General features: G+C 43.9%; 1 protein-coding gene across 1 annotated transcript in view; it reads right to left on the bottom strand.

The window, feature by feature from the left end:
- Window positions 1–23,910, bottom strand: part of C7H1orf21 (chromosome 7 C1orf21 homolog) — a 135,827-nt gene extending 111,917 nt beyond the window's left edge. The window contains exon 1 of the mRNA XM_035102089.2: window positions 23,829–23,910. The gene's annotated coding sequence lies outside the window, so the exon portion shown is untranslated. The remainder of the gene's footprint in view (window positions 1–23,828) is intronic.
- Window positions 23,911–24,488: the final 578 nt, after the last annotated feature.

Raw genomic sequence — 24,488 nt, 5'->3', positions numbered from 1 at the left:
TTGGATACTTTTTGTGTTGATGATTCTCTTACTGAGTCAGTGAGTTTAGCCAGTTGTATGTATTCTAGCATGAGTGTTTGCCACTCCAATACAGTGGGTAAGATCTCACTCTTCCACTTTCTTGCCACTAGTACCCTGGCCGCAGTCATTGCATACAGCAGTAAGAATTTTGTTTCTTTTGGAGTTTCTGGTGGTAGTATGTTTAATAAGAATATTTCCGGCCTTTTTTTATTGGTTGTTTAAATAGTTTTTTGATTTCTTCATATATATTATTCCAATATCTTTTAATTTCCTGGCAGGTCCACCACATGTGGTAATGTGTTCCAATTTCTTTTTTACAACGCCAGCATTGGGGACTTGGTCCTCCATACATTTTTGCAAGTTTTTGGGGAGTAAAGTGCCACCTATAGAATACTTTCATATTGTTCTCCTGCAGACTATAGCATGCTGTGAATTTCATATTATCAGCCCACATTTTCTCCCATTGTTCTATTTGTATGTTGTGGCCGATGTCTTGGGCCCACTTAATCATCACCTGTAGAAAACAAAGAATTTGAAACTGTAACATTGGAAGGACGGGAAGTGTCTAAGAGGGAAGAAATAGGATGTAACATAAAGATGGTATACGGTTCACATTGCGAAGAAGAATTTATTTTGAATTATGCATTTAGTTTTTTGTACTTATCTTTTTTGTATGAGATACGACGAGGAGAAATTTATCATTGTATTTATATCATGCATATGTTCTACTCTGTATTATTTTAAACAATAAAGTCTTACAAAAAACAAAAAAAACAAAAAAAACAAATGCATAGCTGTCAAGTTTTCCCTTTTCTCACAAGGAAGCCTATTCAGCATAAGGGAATTTCCCTTTAAAAAAAGGGAGAACTTGAATGCAAATGCAATAATTGAGATCACAGGCTTATAATCTAGTCGGCTTGATGCCAAATAGGAAAGAACTTCTGGCTGGCAACCAAACAGGAAGGCTTTTAGAATGTGAACAGGATTCTTTTTAATGCTATAGCTTACTTCTAGATTATCTATTTGCCACAGAAAATATATATGGTATTTGGGGGGGGAGGGGAGGCACACCACTTAAAAATAATGTGTGAACTAATCCATTTTATGAGATTATTTTGCAATGCTAGTACAACAATGGCCTGAAACCCAACTAATCCCACTCCCAGCCCTCAGGAAGAGAAACTGCCATCTCATTCAATATTGTAAGAGCCAATTAATAGGATAATTACACACACACACTTATATTCTGCTCTTACATAGGGCTTCCTCTTGTGCAATCCAGTCCACAGTTTCAGTAATCCTACAGCAACCAGCGCTTCCAGATTATTTGCTGAATGGGGAATAGGTGGAAATGAATTTTCATTCATAGTGCAGCTCAAGAACAAGGGGCCAGGAGAGGGTCTGGTGCTATATGGAAGGCCTTGAGATGAACACAGACATGGAGCTGCTGCAGAAGCAGTGTGAAATAACAGACAACAAACAGGAATGAGCCCAAGGGAACATACAGTGGACAGTTGGGGGCAGACCAGCAACTCTCTTCTCAGGGTACTTGAGTGCTAAGATGGTATAAGGAGAGATCTGGAGCAAATAATTTTACTCCAATACATGTGCCTGCGAGATCAAAAGGAAGCATTAAATAAAGACATTACTGGAGGGGAAAGCTCCCCATCCATTGGCTCAAGAAAGCCAGTTCCCAGCATTCCATCCCTACCCATTAGAACCAAGAAACAGAACTCAAGATGGTGCCATACAAAGAAATGACTGGTTTCCAATTAACAGGGTGGGGGTGGGGATTAGGAACATATTCAGTATGGATATACATCAGCAGCTTTGTGTGTACCCCAAAATACAAGGCAATTCTGGGGAAGGTTCTCACATTGTCTAGTTAGTAGTTAGATTGCATGGTCAAAAAGGCATATTGAAGCCTTTCTGAGCTTCCAAGTGACTTCAAACCACAATGATTTTGGTAAAGGATTAAAATCTGGTTGTTTTTGCATGTACAGTCAGTCATACCTTGGTTTTTGAATGCCTTGTTACTCGAACGTTTTGGCTCCTGAATGCCGCAAACCCAGAAGTAAGTGTTCTAGTTTGCGAACGTTTTTTGGAAGCTGAACGTCCAACACGGCTTCCGCCACTTCCGATTGAAAGCAGGAAGCTCCTGCAGTGAATCAGAAACCATGCCTTGGTTTTCAAATGTTCTCGGAAGTCAAACGGACTTCTAGAATGGATTACGTTCGAGACCCAAGGTGCGATTGTATCTATGTATTTCCCTGTGCAAAGCGATGGCAAGAGCTCTACTGCATCCCTCAAACAGAGAGGAAGGGAGAGGGGAGGCAAGCATTTTTACAGAATTAATTTGATTATAAGTTGGTCATTGTTATGCATTTTATGATGCTATAGTTTTATGATGTTAGTGGCTATTTTTAAATGAGATGGAGGTTAATAGATACAAAAAGTGGGACGTATTCTGACTATCTGTGACCTACACAGGAAAGCACAAAGTACTTTTTTTAGTTCAGATTTTCTGGAAAATAACAGAGATGCAACCTTGAATGAAAATAAAGCAATGTAAACTTTAAATAAATAAATGTTTGCAGTTAGAGGCTAAAATTTGCCTTTCCTTTTGAGACATTATACATACCGGTAGCCAGAATTTAGGCAGAAGACCAAAGTAAAAACAGTTGTAGAATCCTACATTTCATAGCAAGCAGAGAGGGACTTCATTCTCTTACATTTCACAGAAGAACTTCATTCTCAAATCAGACAAAGTTCTCAGAAATATACAAAAATAAATGAGTCACAGTCAGTGCCTTCCTGACTAGAAAGCCAAATAGGGTCATGGTTTAAAACGGGGTCCGCAAACTTCTTTTGGAGGTGGCCGGTGCACCATCCCCCAAACCTAGTGGCAGGCCAGACTGCATGCGCACGTAGCAGAAGGGGCTTCTCTCTCCCCCAGCCCCTCCCCTCCCCCTGCTCCACCGCCACTCTGCAGCGCTTCTCCTTTTCGGGCCAGCTTTCCTAGGCACCAGGCCAGCAGGCACATCCATCTCCAGCCCACAGCGCAGCCATGGGGAGAAGCCGGTGAGAGAGGGAGGGAGGGGGGGAATCGGGAAAAATGGCACCCCCCCCCCCAAAAAAAAAGGCAATCACGCTGATCCAAGCAGCGATTGCAGAACCATTCGTGGACCAGATCTAGAGGGCAACTGGGCCAGATCCGGCTCGCGGGCCTTAGTTTGCCAACCCCAGTCTAAAACTTTGGCCAATGTGACAAAGTTCAGATCTCTGGGGAATAGAGTGAATCCAGATATAATGCTGCGTCCTGTTTAACCACTGTTAAAAAGATAGCCAGCCAGCTGCAGGATCACAGACGATCTCATGCCTCAACCACAGTTAAGGGATGTCAGAGCTCATGTTAAATTTGTGGCGTAAGTACACCTCATCCTGCAACCTGGCTTCTGATTTTAAAAAGGACACAGTGTCACAACTATATCAGCCCTGGTAGCACCAGAAAGAAAAGTCTGCACTTTCAAGACTTCAAGCTTGATGTCATAGGAACACCATTCTTCCATCTACTAGTCAGGGTAGAAAGTTCAATGTTGGGAGAAGAAGATGCCCTTAACCCCCTAATCATATTCTTGGCTGCTCATTCCCTAGACATCACTAAGACAGAGCATCAACAGCTGCCCATCTAAACTGCCAAGGCCTGGTGGACCAGACCAGCCCTGTCCCTCTGCCAGAGCTTCAACAGCAGCTGCCCCCACCCACATCCCCCAATGCAAGCAGAACCACCTCTATCTTGTGTCAACAACAGGTGACATGTGGGTCCCAGCAGACTGGAGGAGGGCAAATGTTGTCCCTATTTTCAAAAAGGGGGAAAGAGAGGACCCAAACAATTACCGCCCAGTCAGCCTGACATCAATACCAGGAAAGATTCTAGAGCAGATCATTAAGCAAACGGTCTGTGAGCACCTAGAAAGGAGCGCTGTGATCACTAAAAGTCAGCATGGGTTTCTGAAAAATAGGTCATGCCAGACTCATCTGATCTCATTTTTTGACAAAATTACAAGCCTGGTAGATGAAGGGAACGCTGTGGATGTAGCCTATCTTGATTTCAGCAAGGCCTTTGATCCTATGATATTCTTGTAAAGAAGCTGGTAAAATAAATGCGGGCTAGACAATGCTACCATTCAGTGGATTTGTAACTGGCTGACTGACCGAACCCAAAGGGTGCTCATCAATGGCTCCTCTTCATCCTGGAGAGAAGTCACTAGTGGGGTGCCACAGGGTTCTGTCTTGGGCCCAGTCTTATTCAGCACCCATACAACTTTAAATAGGGAACTTTCTACAGCCCACCCGGTACTCTTTAACCCAAATCTAACCCTAACCCCACCAGCCCCCCACCCATCACACCCTAGGTCAGCGCAACACCACTGGTTCACTAAACAACATGAAATGAGAGACACAGGACAACCCGGATGGGTTGGCAAGGAATCGTCCTACACAATAGAAAAGCAAGTTGGCTAACCTAAAAACAATTGCATTAAATGTGAGGGGGCTGGGAAACCCCATCAAAAGAAAACGCATCACCTCCTACAAAAAATTCCATGAAACCACACATCACTTTCCTACAAGAAATACACAACCCACCCAAAGGGAACAAACTCCTGAATGACCCCCGCTTCAATCAACAGTGGGTGGCGCATGGCTCAGGAAAAGCCCGCAGAGTAGCGGTAATACTCAGTAGAGACCTGAACTTCAACGCCACAACAGTCCTAAAAGATTAAAAAGGCAGATTTGTTTTCGTTAACGGGACACTAGATGGCAAAATTAAATTGACAATCAGCTCAATATACGCTCCAAACACTAAACAATTAGAATTCTTCCAAAAGACACTAAACAAGTTCCTCACCTTCTCTGAAGGAGAAGCAACCCTAGGAGGTGATCTCAACCTAAATATGAGAGACATATCCTTGAAAAACACCCACCCTACAAACCCACAGGCAACCCTCCCCAATAACCCCCCCCCAACAAACAGACTCATACAAGTTGCTAAAAATGTTAAAAAACAGAGGCCTCTACGACATCTGGGGTGAACATAACCCGTGAGACACAAGCCACACATTCCAATCCAGATCCCACGGTACACTGTCCAGACTGGACAGCATCCTGCTCACACAGGGTCTGATCCCTTTAGTGGTAGCAGCAAACAACATTAAAATCACAGATTACGCTCCAGTAGAAGTCACCATTAAAATAGGAGAAGGAACACAAAATACTCCGACACGGTCCTTCAACCCCATCCTAACCACAAACAAACAAATTAGAGAGAGTCTCACAAAAACTATCCAAAACTATTTCAGTGAAAATAATGTATGCAATATAACAGCCCCCCTCCTATGGGACGCAATTAAAGCGGTCACCAGAGGAGCTTGCATAAAAGAGAAAGCATTCCTTAAAAAACAAACCTCCTCAAAAATTAGCCAACTAGAGCAAGGTATTACTATCACGCTATAAACAAGCAGGATCCAAAGAACTCCTTCGAACAAAAGAGAAGAGAAATAGACTCCCTAGAAATTGACAAAACAATGATCAGCATTCTATATTCCACACGCTTCTACAAATATGGAGGGAAAAATTCCAGACTATTAGCAAATAGAAGTAGAAAAGACACACTCAGAACAAGAATACACTGCGTCACCCAAAAAAATGGCAACATAACATTCTCCCCCAAAGAAATAACCTCAGAATTTGCAGAATTCTACTCCAACCTATACACTTCCCATAACCCACCTGAAAAGGAAATCAGAAAATTCCTAGCAGGACTGACCACCCCTACTTTAACCAAGGAGGAACAGGAATTCATGGACAGTCCTATCACTCCAGAAGAAATAGACACAGTCCTCAAAAACTTGAAACCACACAAAGCCCCAGGCCCAGATGGCTTCACAGCAGAATTCTATAAGAAATTCAAAGAATCCGATGCCCTACATGACATGCTTATTTAATGACACCATCCCAAAAACCTGAACCCACTCCAAAATAATCTCCATCCCAAAACCAATCATAATTTAAATCACTAGTCAGTAAGACTTGATTTAAATCTTTTTCTTTCTTTTTTTTACAGAAAGACACATTCTTGCTGGTATAATCTTAATATTTACAACCAGATGAAGGTTTCATTTTTGGAATGATGAATTTTCAGAGTAGTTTTTACAGTTATATCAAAAATTACTGATTTGGTTATATTATTAGAAATACACACAGATAATTATGAAATTGTTGTGAGGTTTAATAAGTTAACTGTTTATATTTGGACAACTTTTCTGTTGTACTTTATTGTAAGGAGAAAAATAACCATTTCCTTAATAATAATTTAAACAATTTACGGTATTTAACCAAAACAATATATGTATCCATGTTTGCTAACTGATATGGTTAAACAATTAAAAACAACAACACTTAGACTGAGTTTTAGCACAAATGAAAAGCAACTTAGAAGGAAACAATGTTGCCTAAATCCATAATTTCCTGGTTTGGGATAAAAACAAAATCTGCCAGGCTTGTACAGTATTGAATGTAATTTTCCTCCAACAGCTCCAAAGGGAATCTGCCGGTGGTGCAGGATATATTAATTTTCTCACATTATAGTCACTGCTTACTCAATTCCTAATCAAATTGAATTTGCCCATCACTAATCAGAAGTCCAGGGTTATGTTGTATTCATGATACAGCTCCTTCTTTACCTGTCTCATCTGTCTGATGGAGGGGAAATGCAGCAAAGGCTCTCAATGCCGCGAGGGTAAACCCCCCAGGGGGGAAATTAATCACCGTACTACAGAATATTATTATACAACTTGCAAAATGGCCACTCTCCTAGTTGCCTGTGGCAAGCGAGAACTGCTCCCAGACAACCACACACAGAAATGTTCATGAACAGGCAGAGAGTGAATCCTTTCTTGTGGCTCTCTGGTGTACTCAAAAGATTAAGAGGTTACAGGGAACCAGGCAGAGGGCCTTCTCAGTAGTGGCACCCGCCCTGAGGAACGCCCTTCCATCAGATGCCAAAGAAATAAACAACTATCTGACTTTTAGAAGACACCTGAAGGCAGCCCTGTTTAGGGAAGTTTTAATTGTTTGATGTTTTATCGTGTTTTTAATATTCTGTTGGGAGCCACCCAGAGTGGCTGGGGAAACACAGACAGATGGGCGGGGTATAAATAATAAATATAAATAATAAAATTCTTATTATCATCATAAATTTGATGTACTGAAACATTTACCTTATTTAAAAGGCACACCTGCACACATTTACATAAATTGCACAAGCAACCAAGAGTATGAAGCTTCACAACTGAGTCTTAGCTTTCCATATGTTTTCCTATGCACACCCTCTTGGTGGACTGCTCAAAAACAAGATGGCTAAATGCATAGGAAATCAATTTAGTGTATCCAGTATCCTGCCATTCCCAAGCGCTGCCCTGCTTGCAAGACAGGTCCTGTACTTTGGTGCCTTGCCAACCATTTAAGAGAAGGTCCTGCCCAACACACTGTGTGCCAAACTGAGAAACTCAACAAACATTCCAGGATATTTTTGCAATGAAGCAATTTCAGAGGAGCAGCAGGAGACATTAGGAAATAGGTTTAACACAGGGGGTAGCAGCAAAGTAAACAAAAAAGAGGGGGAACAGTTTTTTATTTTTATTTTCTGGTGGTGTTTATGTTGTTGGTTCCGCCTAAATAGCTTTCAAAGTATTGTCTTCTTTCCCCCCGTTATTACTTCTTCTCTATGCCGCTGAATTGCTTAGTGCTCAGGATTTTAGTACAGTCGTACCTTGGTTTTCAAACAGCCTTTTAGTTCTCGAACATTTTGGCTCCCGAATGCTGCAAACTCAAAAGTGATTGTTCCGGTTTGCGAATGTTCTTTTCAAACCCGAAAGTCTGACGGGGCTTCCGCAGCTTCAGATTGGCTGCTGGAGCTTCCTGCAGCCAATCAGAAGCTGCGCTTTGGTTTTCTAACACTTTGGAAGTCGAACAGACTTCCAGAACGGATTCCATTTGACTTCCAAGGTACGACTGTCATCCAAGAGAGGAACTACCCATATTTTTCGCTCCATAGGGAGCACCTAGTTTTTAGAGGAGGAAAACAAGAAATAAAATATGTTGCTTTCTTGAATTGTCCTAGGCATAGCAGCCAACTCCTAGAGGCCTAGGTGCCTTTGCCCCCCACCCCAATAAATATTTGAGGAAGCTTATTTTGCAAAGGGGGAAACTCCATTATTTTGAGGATCAGCTCAAAGTTTTGCAGTTTTTTTTGCAAATGGGAAAAGCCGGGGGTGGGGGGTCAGCTCACAGTTGTGCATAATTTTTTGCAAAGGAGGAAATTTTTTAGGATCAGCTCAAAGTTGTTGAGCTTACCTTGCAAAGGGAAAAAAAATCCTGTTTTTATGGGGTTCAACTCACAGTTCTGCAGCTTCTCTAGGAAAGGAAATGGACCCATTTCTACAGTTTCCAGACAGATAATCTAATCAGCCAGTCACATGTTGCTGGGGAAACAAGCAGCCTCTCTCTGCAGACAACAATTGAGGCCTGGGCAAGGGGCCTGGGCAGCTGGGAAGGGAGCTAGCTCCCTTATCTCCCTCCCCGATCTCTTGCAATCAGCTGCTAAGTAGGTTCCTTTCAACACTCTTCCCCCCTCTTGTTAGCCTTTAGCTCTTTCTTTAAAACCTGCAACTTCAGGTGAATGGGGTAGTTAGGAAACAGTTAATTCAGCAACAGAAGGGACTCACAGCTATAAAGCAGGGTTTAAAAAATAAATACCAACATATAGTTTATCTGTTTACTCAAGCAATTTATTAAACGTACTGACAAACAACCAGGGATGCTACTGTTGGTAACCCTGGCATAAGAACTGAGGAAACCTTGACACTTGACTAAGAGCAAGCAGTAACTTCCCCCAGGGTGAAAGTAATGCTTTGCCCCATGTTATCCACCCCCCCACACCCACCTCTGAGCCACCAGCCTAATCAACATTTTGAGATGCAAACCCTGCAACATATCCACCAGTGTCACCAAAGGCCCTTTCTCCAAAGTTGCTATCCTGTTTTATTTTTTACTTTTATTTTTGTAAGTCTTCCTCCCAAGATTATGAGATTCATTCAGAGAGAATGAGTGAAAGCAGGGCACTGATTTTCCTCAACTTATTCGCAGCATGTTAACTTGCGTCGATACGTATTCTGTCATTTAGTCTTTTACTCAAGGGGCACCCAGAAGAGAAAACCACAGAACAGTCTGCAGGTTGGCGCCCCAGTTTGAATAGAAAGCTCTCTTCACGTGACTTCATGGGCTTCTGGAGGGAGAGAGGGAATTTGGGGAGGCAACAAAAGAAAGCAGAGCATGGGGGTTTGCTTCCAATTGACACTTCCAAGGAATTCAGTAGGACAAAATTCCAAATCGGCACGTTTAAGAGAATTGCTGAATTGCACCACATCTACTGAAATGCAACACATAATTTGCCAAAAGAAAATAATCTGGAGCTATCACAGCGGTTCTAATCCCCTTGTACACATTTTACAGACTGGTGAACTACGGCACACTGATCCACAACTACTGGGATTCACATTTGAGCTGGAATTTGAATGCCCTTCCCTCTGCCACACAGACAGACAGACAGATAGACACACACACACACACACACACACCCCATCAGTTGCTCCAAATGTCTTGTAGAGATATATCATTTTGCACAGGCTTTTCCCTGAAATCCAATTTTTATATGCTTTTATACTACTGTTTTACTGGTTTTAGGTTGTATTTTTGTATTAATGATCTTGCTTACTGGTTTTATGTTGTACACCACTTAAGAATTTTAATTGTTCAGCAGTTTATAAATATTTTAAATGAATAAATAAAGCTGAACAAATCCCACACTATATGCTATACACAATCCAGCAATTTTATTTATTTTATGTATTTGTTTCATAAAATGTATATACCACTTGATTGTGTTGTTGTTTAGTCGTTTAGTCGTGTCCGACTCTTCGTGACCCCATGGACCATAGCACGCCAGGCACTCCTGTCTTCCACTGCCTCCCGCAGTTTGGTCAAACTCATGTTCGTAGCTTCGAGAACACTGTCCAACCATCTCGTCCTCTGTCGCCCCCTTCTCCTAGTGCCCTCCATCTTTCCCAACATCAAGGTCTTTTCCAAGGATTCTTCTCTTCTCATGAGGTGGCCAAAGTATTGGAGCCTCAGCTTCACGATCTGTCCTTCCAGGGAGCACTCAGGGCTGATTTCCTTCAGAATGGATAGGTTTGATCTTCTTGCAGTCCATGGGACTCTCAAGAGTCTCCTCCAGCACCATAATTCAAAAGCATCAATTCTTCGGCGATCAGCCTTCTTTATGGTCCAGCTCTCACTTCCATACATCACTACTGGGAAAACCATAGCTTTAACTATACGGACCTTTGTAGGCAAGGTGATGTCTCTGCTTTTTAAGATGCTGTCTAGGTTTGTCATTGCTTTTCTCCCAAGAAGCAGGCGTCTTTTAATTTCGTGACTGCTGTCACCATCTGCAGTGATCAAGGAGCCCAAGAAAGTAAAATCTCTCACTGCCTCCATTTCTTCCCCTTCCATTTGCCAGGAGGTGATGGGACCAGTGGCCATGATCTTGGTTTTTTTGATGTTGAGCTTCAGACCATATTTTGCGCTCTCCTCTTTCACCCTCATTAAAAGGTTCTTTAATTCCTCCTCACTTTCTGCCATCAAGGTTGTGTCATCTGCATATCTGAGGTTGTTGATATTTCTTCTGGCAATCTTAATTCCTGCTTGGGATTCATCTAGTCCAGCCTTTCGCATGATGAATTCTGCATATAAGTTAAATAAGCAGGGAGACAATATACAACCTTGTCATACTCCTTTCCCAATTTTGAACCAATCAGTTGTTCCATATCCAGTTCTAACTGTAGCTTCTTGTCCCACATAGAGATTTCTCAGGAGACAGATGAGGTGATCAGGCACTCCCATTTCTTTAAGAACTTGCCATAGTTTGCTGTGGTCGACACAGTCAAAGGCTTTTGCATAGTCAATGAAGCAGAAGTAGACGTTTTTCTGAAACTCTCTAGCTTTCTCCATAATCCAGCGCATGTTTGCTATTTGGTCTCTGGTTCCTCTGCCCCTTCAAAATCCAGCTTGCACTTCTGGGAGTTCTCGGTCCACATACTGCCTAAGCCTGCCTTGTAGAATTTTAAGCATAACCTTGCTAGCGAGTGAAATGAGCGCAATTGTGCGGTAGTTGGAGCATTCTTTGGCACTGCCCTTCTTTGGAATTGGGATGTAGACTGATCTTCTCCAATCCTCTGGCCATTGCTGAGTTTTCCAAACTTGCTGGCATATTGGGTGTAGCACCTTAACAGCATCATCTTTTAAAATTTTAAATAGTTCAGCTGGAATATCATCACTTCCACTGGCCTTGTTATTAGCAATGCTTTCTAAGGCCCATTTGACTTGATTGTAAAAACTAACAAATCTCAAAGTGGCTTACAAGAAGTCTAAAACAATAAGATCATCAGTTAAAAACAACTATTTAAAACATTCAAAAAACAATTAAGAGTCGACAATAAGCTAAAAGTAGATTAAAACACAATGTTCTACAAATCCGGGTGCATTCTACATTATCCACGTTGTTCTCCCACCGGGGAATTTTTCAGTCACTCTGACATTATACTATATTACTAATTCAGTTCAACAAAGAAGAAAATCCTCTGCTTAACAGAGATGAGAAGAAAGTGATAGGCGAACTGCAAGGCAGCTCATTTTTTCCAGCAAGTCATTGAAACCCAACCATTACTATGCTTGACCATGAGGACACTAGCTGATCATTCTGCATCCAGTGACCCCATCATTGCCTTCTAGATGTGTGAATATTGCTACATTGCTTAACTTCCCAAAAAAGTACATCCTATTTGAATATAAAGATAGTATTTCTCACTATATGACTGAACCACCAGATTTTCTTTTAAATCATTTAAAAATATGTTTAAGGTAGCAGGCACCATAACACCCTGTGCCAATAAACTCTACTGATTCAACATGTGCTGCGAGAGCCAGTGTTGCAAAATGGTGAATCCTACACACACTTTTGTGGCTGTCAATCCCCTTAAAGTCCGTGGGGCTTCTGTCAATATCCACAGGACTGCAATTTAAGAACTGTGGACCAAGAAGCTTCTGGCTCTGCTATGAACTACTACTACTTCTTCCTCTTTGGTGATCACTCGTAGCCAAGTAAGATTGTCTTCCATAAACACGGTTTTAACAATGGGTCCGTAAGTGATGGTGGAGGCCAATTCTGGATCCACATGTCCTTCCACAGTGGGGACATTGGTTTCCGGGCGGGAGTTGATCACGGTGTGGATTTGGCAAGCGTGCCTTCCTCTTAGCACGTTTCTCCCTTGCGTCCTGAGATCGAGTTTCTTCAAAGCCCATGACACCTTTGGTAAAGGCTGTTCTCCAACTGGAGCGCTCGCAGGCCAGTGTTTCCCAGTTGTCAGTGTTTATACTACATTTTTAAAGATTTGCCTTGAGACAGTCTTTAAACCTCTTTTGTTGACCACCAGCATTACGCTTTCCATTTTTAAGTTCGGAATAGAGTAGTTGCTTTAGAAGACAACATGACCAGTCCAACGAAGTTGATGTTGAAGAATCATTGCTTCAACACTGCTGAACTTTGCTTCTTCCAGTAAACTAATATTAGTTCGCCTGTCTCCCCAAGTGATGTGTACAAATTTTCGGAGACACCGTTGATAGAATCTTTCAAGGAGTTAGAGATGGAGTTTATAAGTGGTCCATGTTTCACAAGCATACAGTAAGGTTGGCAGTACAATAGTTTTGTAAACAAGCATTTTGGTTTCCGGTCCTCATACATTCTGCACATCAATCGGGAGAAAGTCGCACTCGCAGAGCTCAAGCAATGCTGGATTTCGGCATCAATGTTGGCCCTTGTGGAAATGCAGCCTGGTTCACATGTCACAGTAAACAAAACCATGGCTTTGTGAAAATGCACAAGATCTGGGAGACGAGGTCACAGTCACTTTGCTCCTCTGCTGCTGTGCTGCACTGAGCCAAGTCATAGTTCGACTTTGCACCCCATCCAAACCCAGTCTTGTGCTTTAGCTCTCCTAGACAAAAAATGAACTGTAAACCACAGGACAAACCTTGGTTAGCACTCATAATCAGTCTGGAGAGAGCCACACTACAGTACAAGCCAAGGTTTGGAAGCCATTATATAGCTCAGTGAAGTGCAACTGAACAGCCAAAGAGAAGCAACGAGGATGCACTGGCGGAGGTAGAGGGGGCGGGGGGGCACACTGCCCCCAGCACCACGATCCCGGTGGGGTGCTACCACGGCTGGCCCCACACACCGGGCGCCACGCCTCCACAGGCGTGGGCGCCACGCCTCCACAGGCGTGGGCGCCACGCCTCCATGCCCCCAGGACGCACACCACGCCCCCCAGGATGCACACCAGTCACAACCCCCCCCCCTGCTCTCCGCCCCCGGTGCCGGAGCATGAAGCTGTGTTCATGCAAAGACATGGTTTATGATTAGTATGGTTTTTAATTAAATTTCTACACCGTCCTTCATTCAAAGATCACAGGGTAGTTAACAATATAAAAGCACAAAAATACATACCATAATAACAAACAAAAACACCAAGACAACCCCCATGCGCAGTTTAAAAGGCCATACACCGTTTAATTAGCCAAAGGCCTGGGAGAAAATTGGCACTTTTACCTTGTGCCTAAAGATATGTAACAAGGGGGCCAGGCAAGCCCCTGGAGAAAGCCTTCTACAAATGGGGGGTGGCCACTGCAGAAAAGGCCCGTTCTCATGTTGCCACCCTCTGGACCTCTTATGGAGGCACACAAAGAAGGTACTCAGATGATGATTGCAGGGTCCAGGTAGGTTCATACTGAGAGAGCATTGGGGTCCTGAGCTGTTCAAGGCGTTATAAGTCAAAGCCAACACTTTGAATTCAGCCCAGAAACTGATTGGCAGCCAGTGCAGTTGAGCAGAGCAGAATCAGTGAAATATGCTCAAACCTTCCTGTCCCAGTGAGCAACCTGGCCGCTGCATTTTGCACCAGCTGAAGTTTCCAAACTACCATCTTCATAGGCAGCCCTTTAGTGTGTCAAGCCTTTTTAGGCAACACACTTCTCTCCAGTATCAGCTCCATCTCCCTATCTGCAAAACAGATGGTGAGACTGATCTACCTTGCAGGGTTCTTAAAAGGATTACTTAAACGTTCTAAACACTTGAAAAGTTTTATATAATTTGTAATGATTAAATCTTTTTTCATTCTCTCCACAAAGCTTGTGGTGTTACAATCATCTTGGGCCTAGAGTTACCAGTAGCCTCTTCTTTTCTGCACCAAAAACCCCAGAACAGTAGGCCTTTCTCAAAAGATGATCCACACCCATATAATTTTAATTATCCAGTTTCTTTGTTTGTCTGGGAGGTGTTTAAATGCAACCACATTCTTTGCAGTAAATGGAGATTATACTGACACCTTAAACAGCAGCGCATGAGGCCATGCCAACAATTTAAGTATCACCTGGCCTATTTGCTTTAACAGATTAGTTTGTTTACATAATGCAACCACACCAACTAAGATGCAATGTTTTCTGACCTTTATACAAGGTAGTCTAGTCATTTGCAACAGTCAAAGAGGTACAACAACACACACATATGTGCATTCATGTTATGTGAATTATGGATTCCACAAATCACCAGAGCATATCTTTCCATCAACTTTTTTTTTTTTACAAACTGTGAACATTTAATAAAGCAAGCTACATCCATCAGCAGGTGGAAAGCCTTGATATTTTTGCAAAACATCTCTAGATCAGAAATTAACTCAATGGCTTACAGAGCGTTTTTCAGTAAGCCCTTCTCTACTCCCAAATTGCTTAGCTTTCCATTTGAGTGCAGAACTCTCTCTGTTGCAGTTCCAACTTAGCAATATAAAGCAGTGCAACGGGGCTTACATGAAGTAATGGTGTAGGGCTGTAACTCCTACTGCAAGTCAAACTCTAGTTTAGCGAGACCCAGAGAGAACAGGCCAATATACAGTCGTACCTTAGAAGTCGAACCGAATCTCTTGCAGCTGCAAAAGCCCCGTTGGACGTTCGGGTTCAAAAAGAACGTTCACAAACTGGAACAATCACTTCCAAGTTTGCAGCATTCAGGAGCCAAAACAGGAGTCTGAGTTCCAGGGCATTCGACAACCAAGGTACGACTGTATTAGAGTCAAGTATTATTTCAATTTAGCAATACGGTATTTGCAAATAAAAAAACAAATTAAGCAATGCAGAATTTGTGGCTGCTCAAATATTTATTTTCCTGGAACTTATAATTGTAAACATAATTGATAGCATTAATATTACAACTGATTCCCCCCCCCCTTTGCCAAACACTTGTCTGCAAGAAGTAAAAACAGACATTATCTGAACAAGTAGTTCACTGTGCAGTGAAGGACATGACCAAGGCTATTAAAGGGCCTCTGCCCTGGCAAGTTAAACTACCACCAGAATAATCTGCCGCCTTTTCTGTTTCAGGCAAAGTGAGTTTTATAGCCTCACCTCAATTTGCTTCTAAATAAATAACCCCACCTTCTTCTTTATAAAAGGGGGGGGGGTATTTATCATTCTGCACAGCTGAGACTCGACTCTGCAAATACTTTTAAGTCATAGATGGTCAAGTGTTGCATTATTGAGAGCAGTGTTAGAAACTCAAATATATACGGTGAGCTAATCACTAAATGGCACCCTACACCCAGGTTACAGCTGCCACAACAGAATGTCTAGGTGCCTTTTTGCCTTGAAATTATTACAATTACTATTACTTCATATCTATACCACTCTCCATTTTTTTTAGAAAAATCTCAAAGTGGTTTACAGTACACTGAAACATCAAACAAAACAATCCAGAATAAGACAAATCCAAGCTTCAAGGAAAAGATTTCAGATCCTTCTCTAAGTGACATTTTGCTTTCTCCATATTTATTCATTTTCCTACTCAATATATATAGTTTGTTAGGAAGCCAATGTGGTGTAGTGGTTAGAGCATCAAAGGAGGACCTGGGAGACCAGAGTTCAAATCCCCACTCCATCATGAAGCTCACTGGGTGACCTTGGGCCAGTCACAGCCTCTTAACTTACATCACAGGGTTGTTATAGGGATTAACTGAGCAGGGGGTGAACCATGTCCTCGGAGGAAAAGGTGGGATATAAAGGCAATAAAAAAAATTTTAAAAATCCTTCCAGTAGCACCTTAGAGACCAACTAAGTTTTTCATTGGTATGAGCTTTCGTGCTACCAATAACAAACTTAGTTGGTCTCTAAGGTGCTACTGGAAGGAATTTTTTTATTTTGTTTCGACTACGGCAGACCAACACGGCTACCTACCTATAACTGGCAATATAGTCATACCTCGGTTTAAGTACGCCTCGGTTTGAGTATTTTCAGTTCAAGTACTCTGTGGACCTGTCTGGAACGGATTAATCCACTTTCCATTACTTTCAATGGGAAAGTTCACTTCAGGTTAAGTACACTTCAGGTTAAGTACAGACTTCCGGAACCAATTGTGTTTGTAAACCGAGGTACCACTGTAAATAAGTTCTTCTGATTACCTGCTTAAGAAAGCTGGGGGGGGGTAGGGCAGCCAGGTGGAGATGTCTGTTGCCAATCTGGCATCCATAGATCTCCATGTGGTCACAACTGGACCAGAACCAGCCGTAGAACACACCTGACGTCTGGGGGATTTTGAACACTGATTGAGAGGCATTCAAATCCTTGGGTTTTACAACCAATGTTGGTGATAGACACAAGCCAGGAGCAGATGAGCCCAAGTCTCACCCTCCAAACCCAAGCAGAGATTTTGTGATCATTCAAGTCGTCTGGCGGTCGGTCAGCTTCTATGCATTCAAAGATCCACAATGACTCAGCTACAGGGCTGTGTTCTACATGCCACATCCCATCATCATCGTTGTTGTAATCACAGTGGCCTTAAGTAGAAATAAATGCTGAAATATCATTCCTCAGTAAATTCTGCTACAGATCATAAGATGCCAAGGCACAGAAGATACTTTGAAGGACTGGTTGGCTATGCTGCCCAAAGTCAATACAGCCTTAGAATACTTCAGTGCTGTTATATATGGCTCTATAAACTAGCAAATTGATGGGGAAGGGTCGGCTGGAACAGTGGAAAGGGTTTCCTGGTATACTTCTTTCCTAAGTGAAGGTTTCTTTCCCCCTCTCAGAATGCTTTAACTTTAATTCACCTGCTGCTTCCTCACCCACAACATACATCTTCCTTCCACTCACAGCATGACCAAAACACATCCGGAACATGTCTGTGGGGAGAGCATATGGGATGACTTGCAGCAGGAAACCAAAAGGCAGGAGAAAGTCATGCCCTTTCCTTCCTTCCTCCATGCCACCCCTTCCCTACTGCAAAACACAAATCTCCCTCCACTGCTCTGCACCTTTTCACTGACAATCCAGGCTCCAAACCCAGGTCTGCTGCCAAACCTCTTAAGCACAGACCTAATTCAGATAAGAGACCATGTACTTCCAACACCAAAAGTAATACCCACTGCACTACAACAACTTTTCTTACTTCCAAACTTGTGGTGTTTCCAAGATATCTACAGAGTACTTCAAAGAGTGGGTTTGCATGAGGATCCCATTTCAGCAATACACTGAATCTACATTATCCCAAGAAACAGAACCACGGGGAAATAAAACCCGTCTGTACAATGGCATGACCAAAGATTAAACAAATACTCTTCCTGAGCAATTTATTTTCTTCTTGTACAGAAATAATGTTTACTTTCCAAGACACTATTCAGCTCTCAACAGGTCTGTCTTGATCACTGATAATTAGAGGGTCATTGGCTCTCAAGAATTAAATGGTCTGGATATATTGCATCCCAATATCCAACTGTACAATGAAATTCAGGACACGGTTTGAAAGCAGAGTTATAGGCAAAATCTGTAGTATGGCATTGGAGGTCAGTATGCATTACTTCCTGCTCTGCAATGCCTGACAAAGACAAACATACATCAAATTACAAGACTTCTCCATTCCAGAGGGGAGGAGTTGCGGGTGGGGCCAGCCTCCCACGCCTGCAGGGGGGTGTTTGGCCCCCTGCATCAGCCCCTCCTTGCCGCCGTAAGTTTATAGAGCCATATTTGTCGCCGTAAGTTTATAGAGCCATATTTGCTAATGAGATTTGGGCAGGGGGAGGGATAAGCCCCTTCGTTCTTTGTACAACGGACAATAAAGAAGCGAGAGTAAGAAGTAAAGAAGTAAGAGCTGTTCGGCAGTGGAATTTGCTGCCAAGGAGTGTGGTGGAGTCTCCTTCTTTGGAGGTCTTTAAGCAGAGGCTTGACAGCCATCTGTCAGGAATGCTTTGATGGTGTTTCCTGCTTGGCAGGGGGTTGGACTGGATGGCCCTTGTGGTCTCTTCCAACTCTATGATTCTATGAGAGCACCAAATTTCATCAGAGCCATATACACAAAAGCACTTACTATATGTGGAATATAAGGCAGAGCCATATTCACCAACATTTTAAGCCTTTTCGTGGATAGTTTTAAGCTTCAAATGTGAAAAAGCTGTACATTTTGAAAACGTTTATTACTATTTTCTATATAGTAAACATATAAATTAAATATAGAGTTTATTACTATTTTTTTTATATTTTAGCAACACATCAAACTTTTTTATTAGGCCCAGTGCATTTATACCAACAGATGTAAATGCCACAGATATGGAAGTTCCTCAGACATGACCAAATCACAGGAGGAGCAACTGGCCATTTCCTCACCACCCACAAATGGCAGCCTTGCTCTGACCTGACTTTGACCCTATCCACAGTCATGTCAAGGACCACAAGTTAGGTTTCCTGCACTGACCTCCCCGCCATCTTGCTCCTCTGACTCCCAGTAAGAGGCAATGCACACCTGCGGAGAAGAAGCGTTCTGGCTCTGACCCCAGCAGGTGAGCATATATTACTGCCCTCACACATACCCTCCCCCACCCACAAAAAATAGTGCAGTGGTCACAGTGGGAGAGATGCCTGCAGAAAAGCAGAGTTTGAGAGCATCGGCTTCAGTGCTGATGTTGCAGAGTACAGTATGTTGCAAGATGGCACCATGCACAGATGCCACCTAGCACCAAACCCCAGAGTCTGTTGCAATGCACAAAGTGAAAAGGAATAGCTTTCTGCCACTGAATATTATTGCACAATAAAACATTAACCCTGCTGTGCTTTGCTGCCACCATAACATGGACTATTAAACCAAAAGCATTACAGTGGTACCTCGGTTTAAGTACACAATTGGTTCCGGAAGTCTGTACTTAACCTGAAGCATACTTAACCTGAAGCAAACTTTCCCATTGAAAGTAATGGAAAGTCGATTAATCTGTTCCAGGTGGGTCCGCGGAGTACTTAAACTGAAAGTACTCAAACCAAAGCGTACTTAAACCAAGGTATGACTGTACATGAGTTTTCAAAACAAATAACTGCATGCAGAAAAACAGAAATCATAATCTTTGTGTCATGTCATCCAGCAGCCTGCTACTCAGACACTTGGTAATATACCTGTAAATTACAACTTTTAACAATACTTAAATCTTCCTTCCTGCCAACCTCACAATACCATTTCAGACAACTTGCCCAGGTCTTTAACCTTTCCCAAAAACTAATCACAGTAATTAACACACCTTCCAAAGGTACACACCCTCAGAATGCAGAGCGCAAGGGAAATGTGTCAACTTTATTTATATTACTACTAAATATATGTCACAACTAAATCATAGAATCGTAGAGTTGGAAGAGACCACATGGGCCATCCAGTCCAACCCCCTGCCAAGCAGGAAACACCATCAAAGCATTCCTGACATATGCCTGTCAAGCCTCTGCTTAAAGACCTCCAAAGGAGGAGACTCCACCACACTCCTTGGCAGCAAATTCCACTGTCGAACAGCTCTTACTGTCAGGAAGTTCTTCCTAATCTTTAGGTGGAATCTTCTTTCTTGTAGTTTGAATCCATTGCTCCATGCCCGCTTCTCTGGAGAAACAGAAAACAACCTTTCTCCCTCCTCTATATGACATCCTTTGATATATTTGAACATGGCTATCATATCACCCCTTAAACTTCTCTTCTCCAGGCTAAACATACCCAGCTCCCTAAGCCGTTCCTCATAAGGCATCATTTCCAGGCCTTTGACCATTTCGGTTGCCCTCCTCTGGACACGTTCCAGCTTGTCAGTATCCTTCTTTTTAAAAGATGAAAGCCAGACCACATGCATTCTCTGCCATGAGAGACAAGTGTAAGGCAAAAATTACATATGACCACAGTGATTTGCGTAGGTGAGTCTGGAGCACATCTGCACACTCTAATGTGTTATGCGCAGCTGTCCATATATCCTTCCATTAGACCTTTCTTTTTTATAATGAAAGAATCATCTGGCCACTTACTCTGTACATTATTAAAGCCCGTGTTTTTGTGTTCTTTACACGGAAAGACTATTAATTATTTATACCCTTGAAGAGCTGCAAAACAAATTGCTATTGCTTCCAAAAGCAGGCTTGTAAATAGCTACAGTACTTGTCTGGTTGTCGTTGGTGGGCAAGACTCTTCCCAAGGCAAGCAGGCATGATAGCTTTCCAAAAATTGTGTGTGTGATTTGTTTACCATTTTAGTCCACTGGGACAAGTTACCTAACAGAGGTTGTAAAATCTCGGGGTGGGGGTGGACAAACATGTGCTAGCTATTATTGAGGTGTAACTGGGCTGGCGATTTACGGCAGTGGTCAGGCGTGCGTGCAGTTGGCTGTGGTTGCACCGAGTGGGCAGGTTTGCTTTTGGCAGCTAGCGTGCAGACTACTGGAGGCCGCAGCAATGTATTGGCAGGCAGGCTGGAGAGCAATTGGCGTTGGTGACCCCCCACAAAAAATAGGGGGGTGTTATACACAGAAAAATACAGTATGTTCATTTTTCACATGGTCTAGTCCTTCCCCTGCCCACCCCATATATTCTTAAGAGGGTCTCTTCTCCATTCTTCAGAGAGTGGCTGGAAGTAAGAAGGCAGAAAAAGTCCTCTCTCTTTTCCTTTCTTTCTGCAGTTTTAATCTGAAATCTTAGGCACAGTACTGCGCCCAGAGCTCAGAATAATAATAATAATAATAATAATAATAATAATAATAATAATAATAATTTATTATTTATACCCCGCCCATCTGGCTGGGTTTCCCCAGCCACTCTCACGCTAATGAAATTCCCTGACACAAAATATGCCTAGATAGAACAATGGGAGTTTCAAACACTACTTGACTCCCCAGGACCCGGATGAATCAACGGAAGTCTAGTGTCCCAAACAGGGGAAGTAACAGCCCCACTCTATTCTACCTTGATCAGAAAACACCTGGAGTACTGTGGCTTCCAACAGAACACTAAAACTTCAAACATTAAAAATTTCCCTAAATAGGGCTGCCTTCAGATGTCTTCTAAAAGTCTGGCAGATGTTTTTCTCTTTGACATCTGGTGGGAGGGCGTTCCACAGGGCGGGTGCCACTACCAAGAAGGCCCTCTGCCTGATTCCCTGTAACTTCAATTTTCACAGGGAGGGAACCGCTTGAAGGCCCTCGGGCGCTGGACCTCAGTGTCTGGGCTGGACGATGGGGGTGGAGATGCTCCTTCAGGTATCCTGGACCAAGGCCATTTAGGGCTTTAAAGGTCAGCATCAGCACTTTGAATTGTGCTTGGAAACATACTGTATCCAGTCATGAACATCACAATTTACGAAGGATATTAAAAAAGCTGGAATGTGTGTAGAGGAGGGAAACAAAGATGTTCAAAAGTCTGGAAACCAAGCCTTATGAGGAACAGTTTGGGGAGTTGTGGATGTTTAGCCTTGAGCAGAGGAGACCAAAAGGAGAGATGACAGCCATCTACCAATATCTAAAGGGCTGTCACATAGAAGTTGGAGCAAGTTTGCTTTATCCTGCTCCAGTGGCTAGGAACCAAACAGGAAGAACTTTCTGACAGCTGTTCGATAGCAGAATGGACTCCCATGAGAAGTGGTGGTTTTTAAGCAGGTTGAGATTCTTGCATTGCAGGGAGTTGGACTAGATGACCCTTCCAACCCTTCAACTCTAAGATCCTATGAGGTCATGTCAGTGTCAAGCAATATGAAGGTTCTGTCTGCACTGCGTAGTCCAGGCATCCCCAAACTGCGGCCCTCCAGATGTTTTGGCCTACAACTCCCATGATCCCTAGCTAACAGGATCAGTGGTTGGGGAAGATGGGAATTGTAGTACAAAACATCTGGAGGGCCGAAGTTTGGGGATGCCTGGCGTAGTCCATAATCACGCATTTACACTCATGTCACTGAACAACAAAAACATTTCTGCAAACCAGGCTTACAGATTCCATGCAGGAGTTGTGTGTGGTGGTTTGACACTGGCCTCTGAAGGAAGGGTCACGGCAGCAGCCTGAGTCTGAAGAAAGCCTGGGGTGGGGGGATCAGGGAGGAGAAGCAACCTCTAATACAGTTTTGTAAAGCCCTGAGACAGATACACACTCACATTTCAATTCTCCACCCAGTACCATAGACAAAAACAAAAACCTACACAGCAACCCACCAAAAAATACTGGCAGTCCCTAAAGGATCAGAATGTGTATCCCATTAAATCTGAGATGGAGGGGAAGACGCCTGCAATTACTACTTCAGACAGGAGTAAATGCATTCTGTAAACAAACAGGAAGGCCTCATCTGGTCTCTTTGGGAGAGTAAAAATTCATCTCTGTAGTGTAAATACACCCAACAGGGCAAGCAGAGTCTGACATCTACAGTTAAGTCAGCAATGGTGTAAATGCTGGCAGTCTGACAGCTGCTGCATGTTGAAATGCATTTTCTATTAAGTGTGATGGGGTGTGTGTGTCTTTTTCTAAGATCACTATGAAAGTGACCATTATTCCTGTTGTTTTAACTTACACAAGCAGAAGACAACCCTGCATTAATTTCTAACTCTGCTTTTGGTTACACACACACACACACACAACCCCTTAAACTACCGCCAGAAGCTACATGACTGGAGTATTTCAGTTAATTTAGTCACCATGATTAGAAGATTCCTCCTATGTGATTCCAAAGCAAAACACAAAATTCGCCCAAACAAAAAAATAGACATGTTCTTCCGTTCTGTTCCCTGTGAAATAATCAGGGAACGACGAGAAACACTTTGCTAACTGCTGAATAAAACATTGCTCCCTCATCAGCCAAGCCAGGCAGCCTGGCCTTACCTGGCAAAGAGGCATTAGTGAGACCGTGCGGGGGGCGGCACAACAGCCCGAAAATGCGAAATAAAAGGTCAGCAGCGCGAAATGGGGGAGGAGAGAGAGAGAGAGAGAGAAGAAAGAGGCAGTCAAATCCCAGAGGCCCTCCTTACCTGCACACACGCATAAACAAACACACACACACACCCCAAGAATGATCGCCCTGGAAACCTGGCATGGGAAAACTCGGGGGGGGGGGCTTTGCTCGGCTCCCACAGCCCAAAGCAAAGGCCAGGCCTCTTTGGGGTTGGAAGAGGCGTCCGCGGCAGAACCGGCAACCTGCCCCCCCTCCTTCCATCTCCAGCATCAGCTGCTACTGCAGCGGATCCCGACCCCCCCTCCCTTCCGACCTCGCAGGCCTTCATTGTACCCATAACAGCGCATCTATCGCCAAGGGGCTTCAGGCTCACCTTGAGAGTCCCCTCCCCGCCGCCTGGCCGGCTGGCCTGGCCCCCCCGCCGGCTCGGTGGCGCGCACGGGCGCGCTCTCCCTTCCTCCGCGTTTGCAAGCAGCGCCCGCTGCGCTTCGGCTCCGGGGGGCTGGCGGCGGCGGCGTTGGCGGCGGCGGCGGCGCTTGCTCGCTTGGCTCGGGGAAGCGGGCGGAGGAAGCTCCTTGGCCCCGGAGAGCAGCCGGGCAGCGGAGGCGGCGAGGTGCGGCGTGTCCTCCGACGCGGGAGCTGCAGACGGAGGCGCCGGGCGCTGCCAGGCAGGCAGGCAGGCAGGCAGACGGCAAGAGCCCCGGCGGCGGGCGCTGGGCGGCCTCTCCGGGGAGCGAGAGGGAGGCGGGGCAGCAGCGAGGAAGAGGCGGGCCTGGAGAAGACGAGGAAGGCCGACACCGCCCCGACGCGCCCTTCTCGGCCAGCGAGGCTCCTCCCTTCCCTTCCCTTCCCTTCCCGTCCCCGGCCGGCCAGGGCAGCCCTTCGGGGACGGCGCCCGGGAGGGGCGTGCCTTGCGCCCCAATGCTGCCCTAGCCTTCAAAACAAGCCCGGGCCAAAGGAGAGGGCTGGGCTCGGCTCGGCTGGCTGACGAGCTGCTCTTCTCCGTGCAGGAAGCCTTCAGAAATGCAGCCGC

The sequence above is a fragment of the Zootoca vivipara genome, chromosome 7 (genome assembly GCF_963506605.1).
Source record: "Zootoca vivipara chromosome 7, rZooViv1.1, whole genome shotgun sequence".
In the NCBI taxonomy this organism is placed as follows: domain Eukaryota; kingdom Metazoa; phylum Chordata; class Lepidosauria; order Squamata; family Lacertidae; genus Zootoca; species Zootoca vivipara.
This window is presented reverse-complemented; position numbering and strand designations above follow the sequence as displayed.